Source organism: Oncorhynchus nerka, linkage group LG13 (genome assembly GCF_034236695.1).
Source record: "Oncorhynchus nerka isolate Pitt River linkage group LG13, Oner_Uvic_2.0, whole genome shotgun sequence".
Lineage (NCBI taxonomy): Eukaryota > Metazoa > Chordata > Actinopteri > Salmoniformes > Salmonidae > Oncorhynchus > Oncorhynchus nerka.
In genome coordinates, this window is record NC_088408.1 from 97,596,910 (window position 1) to 97,618,745 (window position 21,836).

Sequence of the window (21,836 nt, forward strand, 5' to 3'; positions counted from 1 at the left end):
CACTGTGCATCTACAGTCTGAGCCACAGTGAGCAGTGCAGTTTCTGCACCCATCAGTGGCCACAGTGTGCAGTTTCTGCACCCAGTGAGCAGTGAGCCACAGTGTGTTTCCTGCACCCAGTGAGCAGTTTCCTGCACCCAGTGGCCACCCAGTGAGCAGTGAGTTTCCTGCACCCAGTGAGCAGTGGTTTCCCACCCAGTGAGCAGTGAGTTTCCTTGAACAGTGAGTTTCCACCCAGTGAACTGAGCCACAGTGAGCAGTGAGTTTCCTGCACCCAGTGAACAGTGAGTTTCCTGCACCCTGTTTCCTGCACCCAGTGACTGTTTCCTGCATCAGTGACATCAGTGAGCCACTGTGTTTCCTACACCCAGTCAGTGAGTTTCCTGCCACTGTGCATCTACATCTGGCCACTGTGAGTTTCCTGCAGCCAGTGAGCAGTGGGTTTCCTGCACCCAGTGAGCAGTGAGTTTGCACCCTGCATGCACCCAGTGAGCAGTGAGTTTCCTGCACCCAGTGACAGTGAGTGCAGTGACCCAGTGAGCAGTCCTGCACCCAGTGAGCAGTGAGTTTCCTGCACCCAGTGAGCAGTGAGTTTCCTGCACCCAGTGAGCAGTGAGTTTCCTGCACCCAGTGAGCAGTGAGTTTCCTGCACCCAGTGAGCAGTGAGTTTCCTGCACCCAGTGAGCAGTGAGTTTCCTGAACAGATTATTATTATTTGCCACTGGATCAGAGCATCTTCCCCTTTCACACCGAGGCTCGGTGGTTATCGAAAAGGGAGAGAGAGCTGGAAATATTTTTCAAATACATTGAGGAACGATTGTAATTCTCAATGGATGTAAAAAACAGACTTTGTTTAACTTGCTGTTTTGAGGTGAAGAAAACATTTACTTTGAGAAGCTCCACAGCTCATCGGTGGTGGTGAGTTAAGACCATCAGAAATACTAAATCAGATCCACAAATGGGCACATTTATAAGCCTACAGTTGCACGCAGGCCAGGTAGCCTATAGGTCTACTTCTATGAGTAATCAGGGCCAGGTAGCCTATAGGCCTCCTATGTGTAATCAGGCCAGGTAGCCTATAGGCCTCCTATGAGTAATCAGGCCAGGTAGCCTATAGGTCTACTTCCATGTGTAATCAGGCCAGGTAGCCTATAGGTCTACTTCCATGTGTAATCAGGCCAGGTAGCCTATAGGTCTACTTCCATGTGTAATCAGGCCAGGTAGCCTATAGGTCTACTTCCATGTGTAATCAGGCCAGGTAGCCTATAGGTCTACTTCCATGTGTAATCAGGCCAGGTAGCCTATAGGTCTACTTCTATGTGTAATCAGGCCAGGTAGCCTATAGGCCTCCTATGTGTAATCAGGCCAGGTAGCCTATAGGCCTCCTATGTGTAATCAGGTAGCCTATAGGCCTCCTATGTGTAATCAGGCCAGGTAGCCTAAACATGTGATCAGGCCAGGAGCCTATAGGCCTCCTATGTGTAATCAAAAAATGTGTAATCAAAGACCTATGTAAATAACTTTGCAAAAAAAAATAAAAGACCATGAATAACTTTGCAAATATTATAAAATTATAAATGTAATAAAATAAACCCAAGTGTAGCATAGTTTTGGAGCTCTGCAAACAACACGTCCACTTCGACAACAACAAACGACTGTAAAAAGACGAATAATATATTGAATGTGTTAACAAATTACCATAACCATTACCATGAGAAATGGCAGGTAAATGTACTAACTGGTGATTATAGATATATATAAGGACAAAAAAAGGACAAACAATTCACACAATGAAATGATGGAACAATGAATGACCTTAAATACGGGAAAGAGCACATTGTGGAGAGAGACACACCATGTGTATCTTAGCAACACTCCCGTTCTTCTCGACTCAACCTATTAAAATTAAAAACCCAAGACATATTATATTTACACCTACTGTAGGTAAGGAATACTCTCACAACCGGTGTCAGGTCCAAAGCAGGCACCATTTATAGAAAACCAATGCGATTTAACTTGTTTTTTTCCTAAAATTTTTTATTCAAATTGCTTAGCAGGCCAAGGCAAATAATGCCTTACGTTGCCGATGCTGGTCTTATCAGATCGCCCGTGTTACGTGCACAAGCATGCACACACACACACGTTTATTCAATCATTGCATCCAAACTGCTCACGAGCATCTGCATAGCCAGGCGCTAAAATATAACTATTTGTGATGCTTGACGCTGCAAGTCCCACCTCTCCCATCTCCTTATGGGTTTTTTAGGAGCATATACCCACGTGGGTGATTGAAAGACGAACTGAGGTCCACACTCCAGTCCAGTTGGTGGTGGTAATGCACCTTAAAGTAGGTTTCCAACCGCCAAATAAGAAAAAGCCTGAAGGATGAGCAATTAACCTCTTGCTTCTACTTGGGACGCTTGCGTCCCAACTAGAGCTCTGGAAATGCAAATGCGCTACGCTAAATGCTAATAGTATTAGTTAAAACTCAAAAGTTCATTAAAATACACATGCAGGGTATCGAATTAAAGCTACACTCGTTGTGAATCCAGGCAACAAGTCAGATTTTTAAAATGCTTTTCGGCGACTGCATGAGAAGCTATTATCTGATAGCATGCACCAATACACTACAACACAAAAGCACAGCAGGGGACGTAAACAAAATAATTAGCATTTCGGCGTTACACAAACCGCACAATAAAATAGAAAACAGTCATTACCTTTCACCATCTTCTTTGTTGGCACTCCTAGATGTCCCATAAACACTATTGGGTCTTTATTTCGATTAAATCGGGCCATATAAAGCCAAGATATCGTTATATGTAGACTGTGTGATAAACGAAAAAAACAGCGATTTCACAACGTAACGTCATTTTTTTAAATTCAAAAAGTAGACGATAAACTTTCACAAAACACTTCGAAATACGTTTGTAATGCTACTTTAGGTATTAGTAAACGTTAATAAGCGATAAAAATCATCCGTAGGCGATGTAAAAATCATTAGCTGTCGTCTTGGAAAAAATTTCACGAGAGAGCTCTTCCAGAATGATCTGGGCGGAGACTGGAGGTAAGTGGTGCCCCTGTTTCGGTTCAACCAAGAATCAAAGATGATTCAATTCACAAGACTCTAGACAACATGGGGATGCTGTGGGAGTTGAATGCTCGGTCTTATCTAATTCGGCTCACTGTGAACAATTGCTGGAAGTGGCGCAAGGATATTTATTTCCATTTTCTGTGATCAGGTTTTCCTGCGCTTTCCGATGTAACGCACGTTATGTTATAGCCACAGTCGTGATTTAACCAGTTTTAAAAACGTCCGAGGGTTTCCTATCCACACATTCTAACCATATGAACGTACTATATTCCTGGCATGAGTAGCAGGGCGCTGAAATGTTGCGCGATTTTTAACAAAATGTTCAAAAAAGTAGAGGGTAGGAGCAACTGGTTAACTAGAACGAACTTGGTGCTCCGTTTTATCTGTAGATGAAATGTCGGAGTAGAGGACCTTGTGCATTTCAGGTAAAATAACAACCCAATGTTTATATCCCAGGACAGATTAGGTAGCAACAGCAAGGTAGCTAGCTAACTTGCCATGAATGCTTTTAGACCTGTCCCCAAACTAATATAGTTGGCTCGGAGTTCGTATTGATATTTCTACCTGCGTGTCCTGATCGCGTCTGGCGTGCCTGGTCAAGTCAGCATGTTGGCGTGATGTTAGCATGTTAGCGTAACTCAACAATGAGTTCGTCCACTGTTAGTTAGTCCAATGAGACGGGCGCAAAAATCATACAAGTGTCTCTGGTGTCATGAAGATTTATCAAATTTGCAACCGCTCTAAAAAAAAATTATTAAAAATAAAAAAAATCTGTCCAACAACACAGCCAATCAACCAAATCATCAACTAAATGGGGTCAGCACTAGGATAAATAAACTACTCTGGCTGTGAAGAAAAATAATACTCTGTCTGCATCCCAATCAGCACCCTATCCCCTATATAAAAAGTGGAGCGCTACTTTTGACCAGGGCCAATAGGGTCTGGCCAAAAGTAGTGCACAATAATAGGGAATAGGGTGTAAATTGGGATCAAGCCTTATGTCTGTTCTTATTTGTCAGTGGAACAATGTGGGCGTTACCTTCTTTGTTTTAAACGCTCGATTCATGTGATTCAACAAAGATGTGGTCTGTTCGCGGCATGACTTCCCCTTCAGAGCAACACTTCCACAAACATTCAGGCTAGTTAAGTCAGCTATGGCAAATTTAGCCCAACATATATACACAATAATCTTAATTTGATCGCACTGTTGTTGCAGGTCATTTAAATGCAAACGTATAGTGTATTCAAGATTTAAAAAGGCTTCTGAAGTTTGTCATTTCCAATTTAAAATTTCACTCTTGATTTGCGCCAACTAAGAATGTAACCCCCTACAACAACAAAAATGCCTTTAATTATAATGCAGATTTCCTGTAGTTGCAGGATTATTTATAATTCAACACTTAGGCTTCATAAGGGAGTACATGTGAAGGATTAGTCATAGACTCTCCTGGTTAACAGACAGTCCTCATTATAAATCAGCTCTACCTTCTTGCTCTTTGTGCTGTTGTCTGTGCCCAATAATGTTTGTACCATGTTTTGTGTTGATACCATGCTGTGTTAACATGGCAAGGCAGCAACACATGACGTGGTCTTAGGTCTCTCTTCATGTTGTAGTGTTGTCTCTTGTCGGGATGTGCGTTTTGTCCTATATTTTTTATTTTAATCCCAGCCCCTGTCCCCGTAGGAGGCCTTTTGGTAGGCAGTCTGTAAATAAGAATTTGTTCTTATATGACTTGCCTAGTTAAAAGGTTAAACAAAATGAAAGACCAAGAATGAGAACGTTTGAGGCATCTAATTTTTTTCGCCTGCAATTATATCAAAGCACACTATTCTGTGCAAATCAATTAATCCACAACAGTCCAGCTCTTTATTTCTCTTTTAGTCTTCCGAAGCTCCAAAGTTCACTTGGCCCGATGCCCACCCAAACTGGATGAATAATGAGGCATCCCAAATGGCCAAATTGCATCCCATGGCCCTCTCGTGCTCTGGGTAAAAAGTAGCACACTATGCAGGGAATAGGGTGCCATTTGGGATGCCGTAAATAAGTTGGTTGGTAGGAAAATAATTCATTTGGAATAACACAAAGAGACAATGATGATTATATAGAGAGACGGAGAGAGAAGGGTTGAATGATCATGCACAAAGGATAGACCGCTCCGTCATGGGACCCAGCGAGAGAGAGAGAACTGCATCGTACCAGCAGCATTCTTTATAGGGTACAAGAGCAAGACAAAGGAGCCACAATCCACCCATTCATTATCAGTTACAGTATGCTAATAAATGTAGATGGATGGGTAACAGGCAGCATTTTACACCACAGTTAGTCTCAGCAAAGAAAGAGTCATAAGCATTTTGGACAAATATTTGCAAATGAAGGCTGTAGTCTTTAGCCATCATTCATAAATGATGATCAATTCAATTACACCCCATTCTTATGCTGCTTTTAGGTCTTAGTATTTTGTTGTTGTTTTTTTTAAAACCTCAGATATTTGAGCGGTTCTGGACCAGTTCTGACCAACACGTCGGTGTACACACACAGTAGAAGGCCAGTTCTGGACCAGTTCTGACCAACACGTCGGTGTACACACACAGTAGAAGGCCAGTTCTGACCAACACGTCGGTGTACACACACAGTAGAAGGCCAGTTCTGGACCAGTTTGAATAGGTAACTACGGTAATCAGTTGAACACACAGTAGAAGGCCAGTTCTGGACCAGTTTGAATAGGTAACTACGGTAATCCATTGAACACACAGTAGAAGGCCAGTTCTGGACCAGTTTGAATAGGTAACAACGGTAATCCATTGAACACACAGTAGAAGGCCAGTTCTGGACCAGTTTGAATAGGTAACTACAGTAATCCATTGAACACACAGTAGAAGGCCAGTTCTGGACCAGTTTGAATAGGTAACTACGGTAATCCATTGAACACACAGTAGAAGGCCAGTTCCCCATGTTAGCATTGGGTGGAGGCTCTAAATGTAAAGTCTGTTGTTGTGACACAGGAAACGTGAGATTTGGTTCTAGAGGTTAAGGACCAGTTCTGGAACCCAACTCTCTTAGAGGTTAAGGACCTCTCTCTTAGAGGTTAAGGACCGGTTCTGGACCAGTTCTGACCAACATCACAGAGTCCGTTGTACACCGACGTCACAGGGTCCAGTACCTTACAGTGGCAGAAAGTCCAATCTGTCTCCTCTCTGCTACCACTCTGTCAGTGGAGCTGATTTCAAGTGTCAGGTTTCACTCTCCTCATTTGCATAGGGAGTGACATGTCACATTTTCTGGCCTATCCTGACAAATAACTGGTTTCTTCTGCCTGTGAGCGACAGAGCCTGGGAAATGGCATATTAAAAAAAGGGGACTGTCTAGTGAATCCAGAAATGGTGGTTTCACCTCGCTGTGGTATTCTCTGACAGGTTTAGATCTCTCTCATCATGACAAAAGTCACGAATCTGTTGAAAATGTTCCGTCGTCAGTTACATGAAATGGAGACAAATTTGTACTATCACTAAATACCATCATATTTATTTTACAGTTATAAAAAGGTGAAGTCTTAAACTAAGTCATTAATAATTTGATTTTAACTATTGATGAGTTCTAAAACTTGAAAAAGTGTTATTATCAGGTATCCTATTGGAATATTGAGTGGCATAGTCTAGCTGGTACACCAGAAGTGAACAGGTATCTGTAAGGGGGGGTTGTATTGAGTAAAAGGAAAGACGACACTGATAAGGATGGAGAGAGGTGGTTTAGTGATGGGGAGGGGGGGGTCGAGGTCAGGTCACGTTAAGGGAGAGCTGTTTATTGCCCGCCTCACTTAATTTCCTGCCTAGCAACAAAGGTGTGATGTTTAGAAAGGAGGACGTCACCCATATTGTGGGACAGATATATCGATCTACACACACACACAGCGCCTTGCAAAATTATTCAGCCCCCTTGGCGTTTTTATCTATTTTGTTGCATTACAACCTGTAATTTAAATTGATTTATATTTGGATTTTATGTAATGGACAGACACAAAATAGTCCAAATTGGTGAAGTGAAATGAAAAATATTATTTAAAAAAAAAAAAATGTTTTAAGCAAAACTGAAAAATGGTGGGTGCATATGTATTCACCCCCTTTGCTATGAAGCCCCTAAATAAGATCTGGTGCAACCAATTACCTTCAGAAGTCACATAATTAGTTAAATAAAGTCCACCTGTGTGCAATCTAAGTGTCACATGATCTCAGTATATATACACACACCTGTTCTGAAAGGACCTAGAATCTGCAACACCACTAAGCAAGGGGCACCACCAAGCAAGGGGCACCACCAAGCAAGCGGTACTATGAAGACCAAGGAGCTCGCCAAACAGTTCAGGGACTAAGTTGTGGAGAAGTACAGATCAGGGTTGAGTTATAAAAGAATATCCGAAACTTTGAACATCCCACAGAGCACCATTACATCCATTATTTCAACAATTAAATGGAAAGAATATGGCACAACAACAAACCTGCCGAGAGAGGGCCACCCACCAAAACTCACGGACCAGGGCAAAGAGGGCATTAATCAGAGAGGCAACAAAGAGACAAAAGATAACTCTGAAGTAGCTGCAAAGCTCCACAGCGGAGATTGGAGTATCTGTCCATAGGACCACTTTAAGCCGTACACTCCACAGAGCTGGGCTTTACTGAAGAGTGGCCAGAAAAAATAAGCAAACGTGTTTTGTGTTCGCCAAAAAGCATGTGGGAGACTCCCCAAACATATGGAAGAAGGTACTCTGGTCATCAAGGAAAACGCTATGTCTGGCCAAACCCAACACCTATCAACAATAGAACACCATCCGCACAGTGAAGCATGGTGGTGGCAGCATCATGCTGTGGGGATGTTTTGCCATCGGCAGGGACAGGTCAGAATTGAAGGAATGATGGTGCTAAATACAAGGACATTCTTGAGGGAAACCCGTTTCAGTTTCTCAGAGATTTGAGACTGGGACGGAGGTTCACCTTCCAGCAGGACAATGACCCTAAGCATACTGCTAAAGCAACACACAAGTGGTTTAAGGGGAAACATTTAAATGTCTTGGAATGGCCTAGTGAAAGCCCAGACCTCAATCCAATTGAGAATCTGTGGTATGACTTAAAGACTGCTGTACAACAGCAGAACCCATCCAACTGGAAGGAGCTGAAGCAGTTTTGCCTTGAAGAATGGGCAAAAATCCCAGTGGCTAGATGTGCCAAGCTTATAGAGACATGCCTAAAGAGATTTGCAGCTGTAATTGTTGCAAAAGGTGGCTCTACAAAGTATTGACTTTGGGGGGGGTGAATAATTATGCATGTTCAAGTTCTGTTTTTTTTTGTCTTGTTTGTTTCACAATAAAAAAATATTTTGCATCTACAAAGTGGTAGGCATGTTGTGTAAAACAAATGATACAAACCCCTCCAAAAAAAAAAAATATTACAGGTTTTAAGGAAACAAAATAGGGGAGAGAGCTTCGCAAACCACTGGGGGGGGGCACTGTATAGACACTACCACTGGGGGACCACTGTATAGAACACTACCACTGGGGGGGCACTGTATAGACACTACCACTGGGGGGGGACCACTGTATAGAACACTACCACTGGGGGGGGGGCACTGTATAGAACACTACCACTGGGGGGGGGACCACTGTATAGACACTACCACTGGGGGGGACCACTGTATAGAACACTACCACTGGGGGGACCACTGTATAGAACACTACCACTGGGGGGGGGGACCACTGTATAGAACACTACCACTGGGGGGGACCACTGTATAGACACTACCACTGGGGGGGACCACTGTATAGAACACTACCACTGGGGGGGGGGGGACCACTGTATAGAACACTACCACTGGGGGGGACCACTGTATAGAACACTGGGGGGACCACTGTATAGAACACTACCACTGGGGGGACCACTGTATAGAACACTACCACTGGGGGGGACCACTGTATAGAACACTACCACTGGGGGGGACCACTGTATAGAACACTACCACTGGGGGGGGGGGGGGGGACCACTGTATAGAACACTACCACTGGGGGGACCACTGTATAGAACACTACCACTGGGGGGGACCACTGTATAGAACACTACCACTGGGGGCACTGTATAGAACACTACCACTGGGGGGGACCACTGTATAGACACTACCACTGGGGGGGACCACTGTATAGAACACTACCACTGGGGGGGACCACTGTATAGAACACTACCACTGGGGGGACCACTGTATAGAACACTACCACTGGGGGGGACCACTGTATAGACACTACCACTGGGGGACCACTGTATAGAACACTACCACTGGGGGGACCACTGTATAGAACACTACCACTGGGGGGGACCACTGTATAGAACACTGGGGGGACCACTGTATAGAACACTACCACTGGGGGGACCACTGTATAGAACACTACCACTGGGGGACCACTGTATAGAACACTACCACTGGGGGGGACCACTGTATAGAACACTACCACTGGGGGACCACTGTATAGAACACTACCACTGGGGGGACACCACTATAGAACACCACTATAGAACACTACCACTGGGGGACCACTGTATACACACTACCACTGGGGGGACCACTGTATACACACTACCACTGGGGGGGACCACTGTATACACACTACCACTGGGGGGACCACTGTATACACACTACCACCGGGGGACTGACGACCACTGTATACACACTACCACTGGGGGGGACCACTGTATAGAACACTACCACTGGGGGGGACCACTGTATAGAACACTACCACTGGGGGGGACCACTGTATAGAACACTACCACTGGGGGGACCACTGTATAGAACACTACCACTGGGGGACCACTGTATAGAACACTACCACTGGGGGGGACCACTGTATAGAACACTACCACTGGGGGACCACTGTATAGAACACTACCACTGGGGGACACCACTATAGAACACCACTATAGAACACTACCACTGGGGGACCACTGTATACACACTACCACTGGGGGTGACCACTGTATACACACTACCACTGGGGGACCACTGTATACACACTACCACCGGGACGTGACCACTGTATACACACTACCACTGGGGGGACCACTGTATACACACTACCACTGGGGGACGACGACCACTGTATAGAACACTACCACTGGGGGGGACCACTGTATACACACTACCACCGGGGACGACGACCACTGTATACACACTACCACTGGGGGGACCACTGTATACACACTACCACTGGGGGGGGACCACTGTATACACACTACCACTGGGGGGCACTGTATACACACTACCACCGGGGGACCACTGTATACACACTACCACTGGGGGGGGGGCACTGTATACACACTACCACTGGGGGGGGTACTGTATGTTTAGAAGCATTTCAGTCATTTTAAGAACTAATCCCACACTTCTGGTAGATTGGGGGGGAATCATGATTTTTATTTTTATATTTGTACTATGTACCTGAGCTTGTGTCCTCCTCAACAGTGAGTACACCTCAGTGATGTACAGAGCATTCAGAAAGTATTCAGACCCCTTGACCTTTTCCACATTGTTACGTTACAGCCTTACTCTAAAAAAAAAAATGTTACACCCTCCATCTACACGTAATAACAAAGCAAAAACAGGTTTAGAATTTACACCAACATGTTGGTTGAAACCAAGCCATGAGGTCAAAGGAATTGTCCGTAGAGCTCCGAGCCAGGATTGTGTCGAGGCACAGACCTGAGGAAGGGTCCCAAAACATTTCTGCAGCATTGAAAGTTGCCAAGAACACAGTGGCCTCCATCATTCTGAAATGGAAGAATTTTAGAACCACCAAGACCCTTCCTAGAGCTGGCAGCCCGGCCAAACTGAGCAATCGGGGGAGAAGGGCCTTGTGGTCAGGGAGGTGACCAAGAACCCGATGATCACTCTGAAAGAGCTCCAGAGTTCATCTGTGGAGATTGGAGAACCTTTCAGAAGGACAACCATCTCTCCACCAATCAGGCCAGAAGGAAGCCACTCCTCAGTAAAAGGCACATGACAGCCCGCATGGAGTTGGCCAGAAGACACCTAAAGGAGTCTCAGACCATGATAAACAAGATTCTCTGGTCTGATGAAACCAATATTGAATTATTTGGCTTGAATGCTAAGAGTCACATCTGGAGGAAACCTGGCACCATCCCATGAAGCATGGTGGTGGTGGCAGCATCATGCTGTGGTGATGTTTTTCAGCCTCAGGGACTGGGAGACTAGTCAGGATCGAGGGAAAGATGAAGAGTAAAGTACAGAGAGATCCTTGATGAAAACCTGCTCCACAGCGCTCAGGACCTCAGACTGGGGCGAAGGTTCACCTTACAACCGGACAACCACCATAAGCACACAGCCAAGAGAAAGCAGGAGTGGCTTCAGGACAAGTCTCAATCTCCTTGAGAGGCCCAGCCAGAGCTCAGACTTGAACCCGATCGAACATCTCTGGAGAGACATGAAAATAGCTGTGCAGCGACGCTCCCCATCCAACCTGACAGAGCTTGAGGGGATCAGCAGAGAAGAATGGGACAAACTCCCAAACACAGGTATGCCAAGCTTGCAGCGTCATACTCAAGAAGACTCGATGCTGTAATCTCTGCCAAAAGGTACATCAACAAAGTACTGAGTAAAGGGTTTGAATACTTATGTAAATGTGATATCAGCTTTTTATTTGTAATAAATTAACAAACATTTCTAAAAACCTGTTTTTGCATTGTCATTATGGGGTATTGTGATGTCATTATGGGGTATTGTGATGTCATTATGGGGTAATGTGATGTCATTATGGGGTATTGTGACGTCATTATGGGGTATTGTGATGTCATTACGGGGTATTGTGACGTCATTACGGGGTATTGTGTGTAGATTGATGAGACAAAAAAAACGAATACATTTTTAGAATAAGGCTGTAAAGTAACAAAATGTGGAAAAAGTCAAGGGGTCTGAATACTTTCTGAATCCACCGAATTACTATTTGTGCCTGAAAAGGAGAGTTCCAGAACATTCTAGAACTATGCAGCATTACTCAATGTATTACTGTAGTATATATATATGTCTATTTAGGCAGGAATCTACATTTTGTTCTTAAACACAGAACATGATGGCAGAACTAACTAGTTCATAACTCGATATATAAAAAAATATTTAAAAAATCAACGATCAACTGAAGCCTTTCCAATCCAAGTCCATATGTTAATTAGACCTAGAAAAAAGGTCTACCATTTGCTGGACAGAAAATCAACAATGACACAATTCTATGCATTGATTATATCATTCTGTCATTTCTAGAATGGCCGTGGTCGATAACCCCACAGTGGCCCGTACCTCAAAGACAAGTAGCAAAAATGAAATCAAGTAGTGTCTCAAAATGGTAACCTAACCCCTTATGTTGTGCACTACTTCTGACTACTTTAAACCAGACCCAGAGCTCTGGTCTACGGCAGTGCACTACATAGGGGATAGGATACCATTTGGGCCCTGTGTTTTACTGTGACCACAGCAGCTGTGTGCACGGAAACCATCAGAAAACAAACAGAAGAAAAACAGACTGAAAGCAGAGGGGGACTACATGGAAACCGTGTTTACATGATAAGGGTCACAACCAAACGGAAAGAAACTTTTTGGACATAAGAAAAGAATATATATATTTTTTTTTAGTTTCTTAGGATTTCTTCTACGACTTCTTTTCTTATAAGTCCAAAAAGTTTGTATATATATATATATATATAGCAAACGTTTTCCCATTGTGAGCCCCATTGAATATGACTCTGGTCAGCTGTAGCTCTGCTAGGTCCAGGAGTCTCTGCTCTCTACAGCCAACTTGTACCATCTAGCCCAGGGCTCTCCGACCATATTACTGGAGATTATCCATCCAAACGAACCCAGTTGTAACTAACTTGATTCAGCATATCAATCAAATTATTAGAATAAGGCACACTGCAGGATGGTCGCTCTCCAGGAACAGGGTTGGAGAGAAGACCTACGGGATGGTCGCTCTCCAGGAACAGGGTTGGAGAGAAGACCTACGGGATGGTCGCTCTCCAGGAACAGGGTTGGAGAGAAGACCTACGGGATGGTCGCTCTCCAGGAACAGGGTTGGAGAGCCCTGATCTCACCTCTCTTAGTTTGCCCTTATCTCTCAAAATAAAAGGCCTCTGGTCAAGATACAAAAATCTGATTACACAACAGAACAGTGTTAAGGCTGTTGTGATCAAACTGAGTCAGTGTGTAGGGCAGGCGCTTGGTTTCTGAATTTTGCTGACAGAAAATAAAATTGAAATAGTGACACCATCAGCATGTTCTGTGAGTGAAACTACAGGCTGACTTCACTTTTTTTTCTCTCAAATGCATCAACTGTACATACACGCAGAGGACTTTCCCAGGATGCATTGTGTTTTGTGGTAGTCCATTTTAGACTTGGTAATAATGGTGATCTCCTATATACAAAATTTGTAAGTCGCTCTGGATAAGAGCGTCTGCTAAATGACTTAAATGTAATTATCTTACTATAAAAAAGGAATTCAAATCACAAAAAAAATTGTTTTAGGTCTGGGGAAAAAAAGCTCCTAAAAGACAGGAAATAAATTAAACTGAGCACCGTAAAGCCTCAACTTCACCCATACAAAGCAAGGAACAAGTTATACAAGTTAGAACACAGAGAAGAACTTCAAAGTAGGCTCAGCTGCTTCACTACATAGAGCACTGAACCAGAGCCCTGTGTGTTCCCTATACAGGAAATAGGGTGCCATTTGGGATACACTCACACCTCATTACCGTGGCGATGGGCTAATACCACACGTGAGCGACTGACAGACCAGTGATACTGACAACCTGAAATGTCTGGTGTCATTGATTTGGAAAACAAACAAAAAAACACAAAAAAATGGGCAGAGAGACATTTCCTAGACCTTCCTCTTCGTCGACTGTGCGACATACAAGCTGTCATTTGCAAGCACTGCTACATAAAGAGATGTAGGCTAGCTTGTCTACCTGGTAGCTTTAAGGGGGGGGGAACAGAACCCTGATGGGGTGCATGCGTCTGTTCACTATTGGAGAAGGGATCAGACAATCTGTGTTCCAAATTGCACCCTCTTCCCTATATAGTGCACTACTTTAGACCAGAGCACTATGTGCCCTGTGCAAATTTGAGACACAGACCATACCTGCTTACTCACTCAGTCTGCTACTAAAACACAAATCAGCCTGAGGGGGATTAGCTGGCTCCCCCTCCCCCACCATTCTATATCAGCTCTATTTTAATTAACTTTCATATATTGGGACAAAATTTGATTTGACTATGGACTTACTGTCAACTACGTATCACATAACGTGAGTGTCAAGACGCAGAGGAGTTTTAGGCTATTTCCTGTGGCGAGAGGACAAGAGTTTAGAGACCTACTCAAGTCTGCTATCCTGTATAGGTGACAGTGAGTCAGTCAACCTGTAGGGTCGAGGAAGAGGGATAGTTGGCCACGGGTGACTTCCTGTGACTAGATCCATCTTGTCATTTCTGTAACCATCTCTGAGACAGTGACAGACCTCATCAGGGAGACTGAGAGCAATGTGGTGGGAGGAGAGTGGCAATAATAATAATAATAATAATAATAATAATAAGATAACAATAACTAAGTTCTTGCTTATCACTAGATAAAACCACTGCAGCGTGTGTGTGTGTGTGTCAGGGTTTCCGTTAGCCGGTAATAGCTGGCTTTTGGTCGATAATAAATATATATAGCGAACATCCCGTAGGTTTTTTTTTTTTTTTTAAATCGGCGCTGGCAAAGTGTCTTGGACAAGAAAGGAAAAAAAAAATTGCATTGCAAAATAATGTCTTTTAGCCTACCAGTCGATGTAAATACATTGGAATGGTCATGCTTATCGGTTTACCGGTCAATTTGCATAACTTAGCGGAATTAAACTGGCGGCGTGTATTTTCGTTAGTCGTCATGCATTTTATTTATCACGAGCCAACAGCATACAGACAGACACAGAGCAGAGATTGAGCGGGAAAATCAGACAGCACGAGAGCAGCTGCTACAGATTGTCAAAACAGCTCAGAATTTGCCGTTTAAAGTGAAACGTGATTTATTTAAAAAATGTATAAGCCTAATAATTACACAACAATTCAAAATGCAATCACGTGTTACAAATAGCTTTGTTTTTTTGTCTATCAAAACTGTTTCTATTCCTCCACTGGTGATTGAAGCACATTTCCAATTCGCCATTCAAGTGCATAGGCTCGATCTCCTGAGTGACACTGAATCTCAGTGTAAGAGCCGTCAATGCAGTCCCTGGTTCGAATCCAGGTTTGGCCGGGGGTAGGCCGTCATCGTAAATAAGAATTTGTTCTTAACCTTTTATTTAACTAGGCACGTCAGTTTAAGTAAATAAATAAAATAGGCAAATGGTAGACAGGCTTCAGTGCATCACACACCACTTTGCATTGAGCTGAAGGAGGCAGTAAGTAGCATGAAAACATATACTTAAAATTGTTTGAAACCTGAACGTCTTGGATCATGTTATGAGGCATGTCGTCTTACTTTGCTACAAAGTAGCCTAGCCAAATCAGACCATAGAAATGAGGAGGCAATAAAAAGGACTTCCATATGCCACTGAAACCAGTAGCCTATTTCACTCATATTCTATTGGTTTTCAATTCAACTTTCTTTCATTGACCAGTAGCCAAAGGCACAATTCCAGGTCATATTAGCAACCCACGTTAATTGATGACAATCCTAGTCACCACAGGTGGTGAGGGTAGGCAACAACATCTCCTCCCCGCTGATCCTCAACACGGGGGCCCCACAAGGGTGCGTTCTGAGCCCTCTCCTGTACTCCCTGTTCACCCACGACTGCGTGGCCATGCACGCCTCCAACTCAATCATCAAGTTTGCGGACGACACAACAGTGGTAGGCTTGATTACCAACAACGACGAGACGGCCTACAGGGAGGAGGTGAGGGCCCTCGGAGTGTGGTGTCAGGAAAATAACCTCACACTCAACGTCAACAAAACTAAGGAGATGATTGTGGACTTCAGGAAACAGCAGAGGGAACACCCCCCTATCCACATCGATGGATCAGTAGTGGAGAGGGTAGCAAGTTTTAAGTTCCTCGGCATACACATCACAGACAAACTGAATTGGTCCACTCACACTGACAGCGTCGTGAAGAAGGCGCAGCAGCGCCTCTTCAACCTCAGGAGGCTGAAGAAATTCGGCTTGTCACCAAAAGCACTCACAAACTTCTACAGATGCACAATCGAGAGCATCCTGGCGGGCTGTATCACCGCCTGGTACGGCAACTGCTCCGCCCTCAACCGTAAGGCTCTCCAGAGGGTAGTGAGGTCTGCACAACGCATCACCGGGGCAAACTACCTGCCCTCCAGGACACCTACACCACCCGATGTTACAGGAAGGCCATAAAGATCATCAAGGACATCAACCACCCAAACCACTGCCTGTTCACCCCGCTATCATCCAGAAGGCGAGGTCAGTACAGGTGCATCAAAGCTGGGACCGAGAGACTGAAAAACAGCTTCTATCTCAAGGCCATCAGACTGTTAAACAGCAATCACTAACATTGAGTGGCTGCTGCCAACACACTGTCATTGACACTGACCCAACTCCAGCCACTTTAATAATGGGAATTGATGGGAAATGTAAATATATCACTAGCCACTTTAAACAATGCTACCTTATATAATGTTACTTACCCTACACTATTCATCTCATATGCATATGTATATACTGTACTCTAGATCATCGACTGCATTCTTATGTCACTAGCCACTTTAACTATGCCACTTTGTTTACTTTGTCTACATACTCATCTCATATGTATATACTGTACTCGATACCATCTACTGTATGCTGCTCTGTACCATCACTCATTCATATATCCTTATGTACATATTCCTTATCCCCTTACACTGTGTATAAGACAGTAGTTTTGGAATTGTTAGTTAGATTACTTGTTGGTTATCACTGCATTGTCGGAACTAGAAGCACAAGCATTTCGCTACACTCGCATTAACATCTGCTAACCATGTGTATGTGACAAATAAAATTTGATTTAGTCATATTAGCAACCCACGCTAGTTGATGACAATCCTAGTCATATTAGCAACCCACGCTAGTTGATGACAATCCTAGTCATATTAGCAACCCACGCTAGTTGATGACAATCCTAGTCATATTAGCAACCCACGCTAGTTGATGACAATCCTAGTCATATTAGCAACCCACGCTAGTTGATGACAATCCTAGTCATATTAGCAACCCACGCTAGTTGATGACAATCCTAGTCATATTAGCAACCCACGCTAGTTGATGACAATCCTAGTCATATTAGCAACCCACGCTAGTTGATGACAATCCTAGTCATATTAGCAACCCACGCTAGTTGATGACAATCCTAGTCATATTAGCAACCCACGCTAGTTGATGACAATCCTAGTCATATTAGCAACCCACGCTAGTTGATGACAATCCTAGTCATATTAGCAACCCACGCTAGTTGATGACAATCCTAGTCATATTAGCAACCCACGCTAGTTGATGACAATCCTAGTCATATTAGCAACCCACGCTAGTTGATGACAATCCTAGTCATATTAGCAACCCACGCTAGTTGATGACAATCCTAGTCATATTAGCAACCCACGCTAGTTGATGACAATCCTAGTCATATTAGCAACCCACGCTAGTTGATGACAATCCTAGTCATATTAGCAACCCACGCTAGTTGATGACAATCCTAGTCATATTAGCAACCCACGCTAGTTGATGACAATCCTAGTCATATTAGCAACCCACGCTAGTTGATGACAATCCTAGTCATATTAGCAACCCACGCTAGTTGATGACAATCCTAGTCATATTAGCAACCCACGCTACTTGATGACAATCCTAGTCATATTAGCATCCCACGCTAGTTGATGACAATCCTAGTCATATTAGCATCCCACGCTAGTTGATGACAATCCTAGTCATATTAGCATCCCACGCTAGTTGATGACAATCCTAGTCATATTAGCATCCCATGCTAGTTGATGACAATCCTAGTCATATTAGCATCCCATGCTAGTTGATGACAATCCTAGTCATATTAGCATCCCATGCTAGTTGATGACAATCCTAGTCATATTAGCATCCCATGCTAGTTGTTGAATCGTTAGATCTCCCCTCTTTGTAAGAGATATTTTCATCTCAGTCTCATGAAACCGCTGGCATGTACGGTACGCTTTTTGACAATGGTGTTTTTTTCCCCATCAATTGCATTACGGAACCAACATTTGCATGTGGCCTACAGTCTAGTTGCGCATTGCTGCACTTACGTGTATAAACAATGTATCAACATTTGAATCTGAACGTTCTGATCTGTTCCATCAGCCTCATTGGTTTTTAACATGTTTTGTATGTATCTTAGGCCTACTGGTTGTCTACTGGATCTAATCGACCCACAACTGTCCCAGAGTCTGTTTGGAATAGAGTATTTCTTTCTCGACAAGCTGACCAATAGAATAGGTTACCTTTTCTGCTAGTAGATTGAGAGAGGCTCGTGATTTTTGTTGTTCATTGCTGGTCTTGTAGACTAAGGGGAAAAAAATTGTGCACAGTTATTATAAAATGTTCAATCTGCGCATCGGAATTCGTTAAGGACGCACACGCCATTGCATCCTCGAGTTGACTGTTCTGTTAAAACGAATGACCATAATCTAGATGTGATTTTTGTCATTCTGAGCAAAGTGGGTGGATGCCCTAATCAGGTTACGCACCCAGTGAGTAGGAGTCCGGTACATTTCTGAAATATCCAGTAAATTAAAATATAATGTAACAGTCAAATGTCTGGTGCCTCATTTTCCTGAAACACTGGTGTGTGTGTGTGTGTGTGTGTGTGTTTCTGCTCATAACTAAATACAACCATTCTGTTGTGACTGATGCTTAGCACTGGCCAATGATGAGCAGAGTTGAAACTGCATTTTTTTTTTTGCTGAACCTTCACACAAACATCCTAATTTGTACAATAAAAAGATATTGACTTGACCACTCAGACAAATGTGAGTATTTTTTCCAAATGTCAAAAGAAAAGCCAATCAATTAAAAATGCACTGAAAAATAATAGAAAAGTTTGCTCTTCAAAATAAGTTGGGAGCTTTAGTGCACTGAAAAGGATGGTCAAAAAGCTAGGATACCTCCCGGGTTACTCACATAATTCACATTACTTCCTCCTATAACATTTTGTGCAGAGCAGACCACATTCTCTGTTAAGTTAGGCTTTGAGGGAATCTCATGCTTTTCATTAAACTGGCACAGCTGGAGTATGGGGGGGGGCAAAAGAGAGGGGGGGGCAAAAGAGAGGGGGTGAGAGAAGAGAGATGGGGTGGAGATAAAGATAGGAGAAATGGAGAGAGGGGGTGAGAGAAGAGCGAGAGAGAGAAGAGCGAGAGAGAGAAGAGCGAGAGAGAGAGAGAGAGAGTGAGAAATGGGGTAGAGATAAAGATAGGAGAAAAGGAGAGAGGGGGTGAGAGAAGAGCGAGAGAGAGAAGAGAGAGAGAGAGATGGGGTAGAGATAAAGATAGGAGAAAAGGAGAGAGGGGGTGAGAGAAGAGCGAGAGAGAAGAGAGAGAGAGAAGAGAGAGAGAGAAATGGGGTAGAGATAAAGATAGGAGAAAAGGAGAGAGGGGGTGGCGAGATGAGCCTCCCTCTGAGGTACATTCCATGATTCATTGAGTTGTTTCCTGAGACAGAAAGAGAGCAAAGTCACACCAGCAACGACCCTTTGACAGACACCACAAGGACGCAAGCAGGGCAGCCGGTCTTAAGAGGGGGCCAGAGAGAGACGAGCATTCAGATTAGCAGAGCGTCTCTGCCCTTGCTTTGTGTCCTCAACTCCTCGGTGGAACGCCAACTAGCCCGAGGCCCCATTCCAATACCTTTACAATGCTGAAGTCACAGGGCGACTAGCCTGAGGCCCCATTCCAATACCTTCACAATGCTGAAGTCAAAGGGCGACTAGCCTGAGGCCCCATTCCAATACCTTTACAATGCTGAAGTCACAGGGCGACTAGCCTGAGGCCCCATTCCAATACATTTACAATGCTGAAGTCACAGGGCGACTAGCCTGAGGCCCCATTCCAATGCTGAAGTCACAGGGCGACTAGCCTGAGGCCCCATTCCAATACTGAAGTCACAGGGCGACTAGCCCGAGGCCCCATTCCAATACCTTCACAATGCTGAAGTCACAGGGCGACTAGCCTGAGGCCCCATTCTAAGTCCCAGGGTGAACCTCAGTAATATTTACTGGATTCCTCACATTTCCCTTTTCGTCTCTTTCTCACAGAACATTAGAGCAGAAGACTGGAGGTTCCTTCCCTTGGATTTTCCCCCGACAATGCCTTTTTGAGGAGGATGACACTAGGAATCAAGGAAATACAGTTGAGATTCACCCATGGTTTCCACTTCCTTGTTTTTGCCGTGTTGGATCCGTGGTTTCCTCTAGAGAAGAATGAGGATTTCCTTGATGGTTTCCTGAAGGAAAGAATGAATGAATGGTGCTTGTTTAAACCACCAATCCTACGGGACGGACGCAGTTGGAACCACCGAACTTCACACTCTGCTTCTTAAATTAAGATTTCAGTCACTTCGTGTGATTACATTGTGACACTGGGCGTACAGCCTCTTCTGTGAAAGAGTGGTGTTTTATTCCAGTAGGATCACGGTGATTCAGAACTCCATCGCCCGTGGTGATTCAGAACTCCATCGCCCGTGGTGATTCAGAACTCCATCGCCCGTGGTGATTCATATCAGTTGATATTTTTTCCATAGTGTAGTTTGTGTCCAATGGGTTGAGGCTGGGTGCCATCGTGATCATCCTTAAGTCAGTAATACACCCTATTACCTATGTAGTGCACTACTTTTGACCGTGGTCCATAGGGCTCTGGTCAAAAGTAGTGCACTATGTAGGGAAGAGGATGCCATTTGGGATGCAAAAAGTGTTTCTGAGACAAAGACAAAGGAAGTTGCATAACATTGGATATATCCTGCTGCACTGTCTACGGGTGTCAGTGTAAAGCATCTTCGTTAAGCCATACTTCAAATCCAATGTAGTTTATTAAGCGCTATTCTAGAAGGATCATTAGGCTACAGAGCTTTTACGGGGAATGTAGGGCCCTATAAATCACGGAATTACAGACCTTAAAACCGAATTCAACAATGCTGAAAAATTAAAACGTGAAAAATTTGTGGGGGGGGGGGGGGGGGAACAGAAACCTGGAAAAAGGAAATAAATGGAATATGGGAGAACAAAACTGAACAGAATCAGGCATCATGACAGTGTACTGCAGTCAGCGTCTGTGTGTTAATGGCGGAAGTGCATGACAGACCTGGGGAAGGGAAAGCAGTCCCTCAGAGGGGAAAAAAAAAAGAAGAGCTTCCTCATTTGCTCCTCACTTCCCTAATTCTAAATGGTGGGGTCCTTTCCAGACCACATCAGAACATGTTCCTAGCAGTCATCCTTGCTTCCTACGTCCTAGTTCTGGCCTAAAATTCCTCACCTCCCTCTCAAAGCGCATTGGATAAGGTCAGTAAAGGGGGGAGAGGGGCCTTGTATCCGTTTGAGAGGGAGACTGACACACACAGGATACTTCCCTGTGCCCAGACAGCCTCCGTTTTAAAATAAGGAGTGGGAGAACAGGTTAAGTTAGTCGGTGACTTGTTGACATA

At 44.0% G+C, this 21,836-nt stretch overlaps 1 protein-coding gene across 3 annotated transcripts in view; it reads right to left on the reverse strand.

Annotated features, from left to right (window-relative positions):
- Positions 1-21,836, reverse strand: part of LOC115140714 (BMP-2-inducible protein kinase) — a 99,869-nt gene that overhangs the window by 76,062 nt on the left and 1,971 nt on the right. The gene's annotated exons all lie outside the window — the stretch shown is intronic.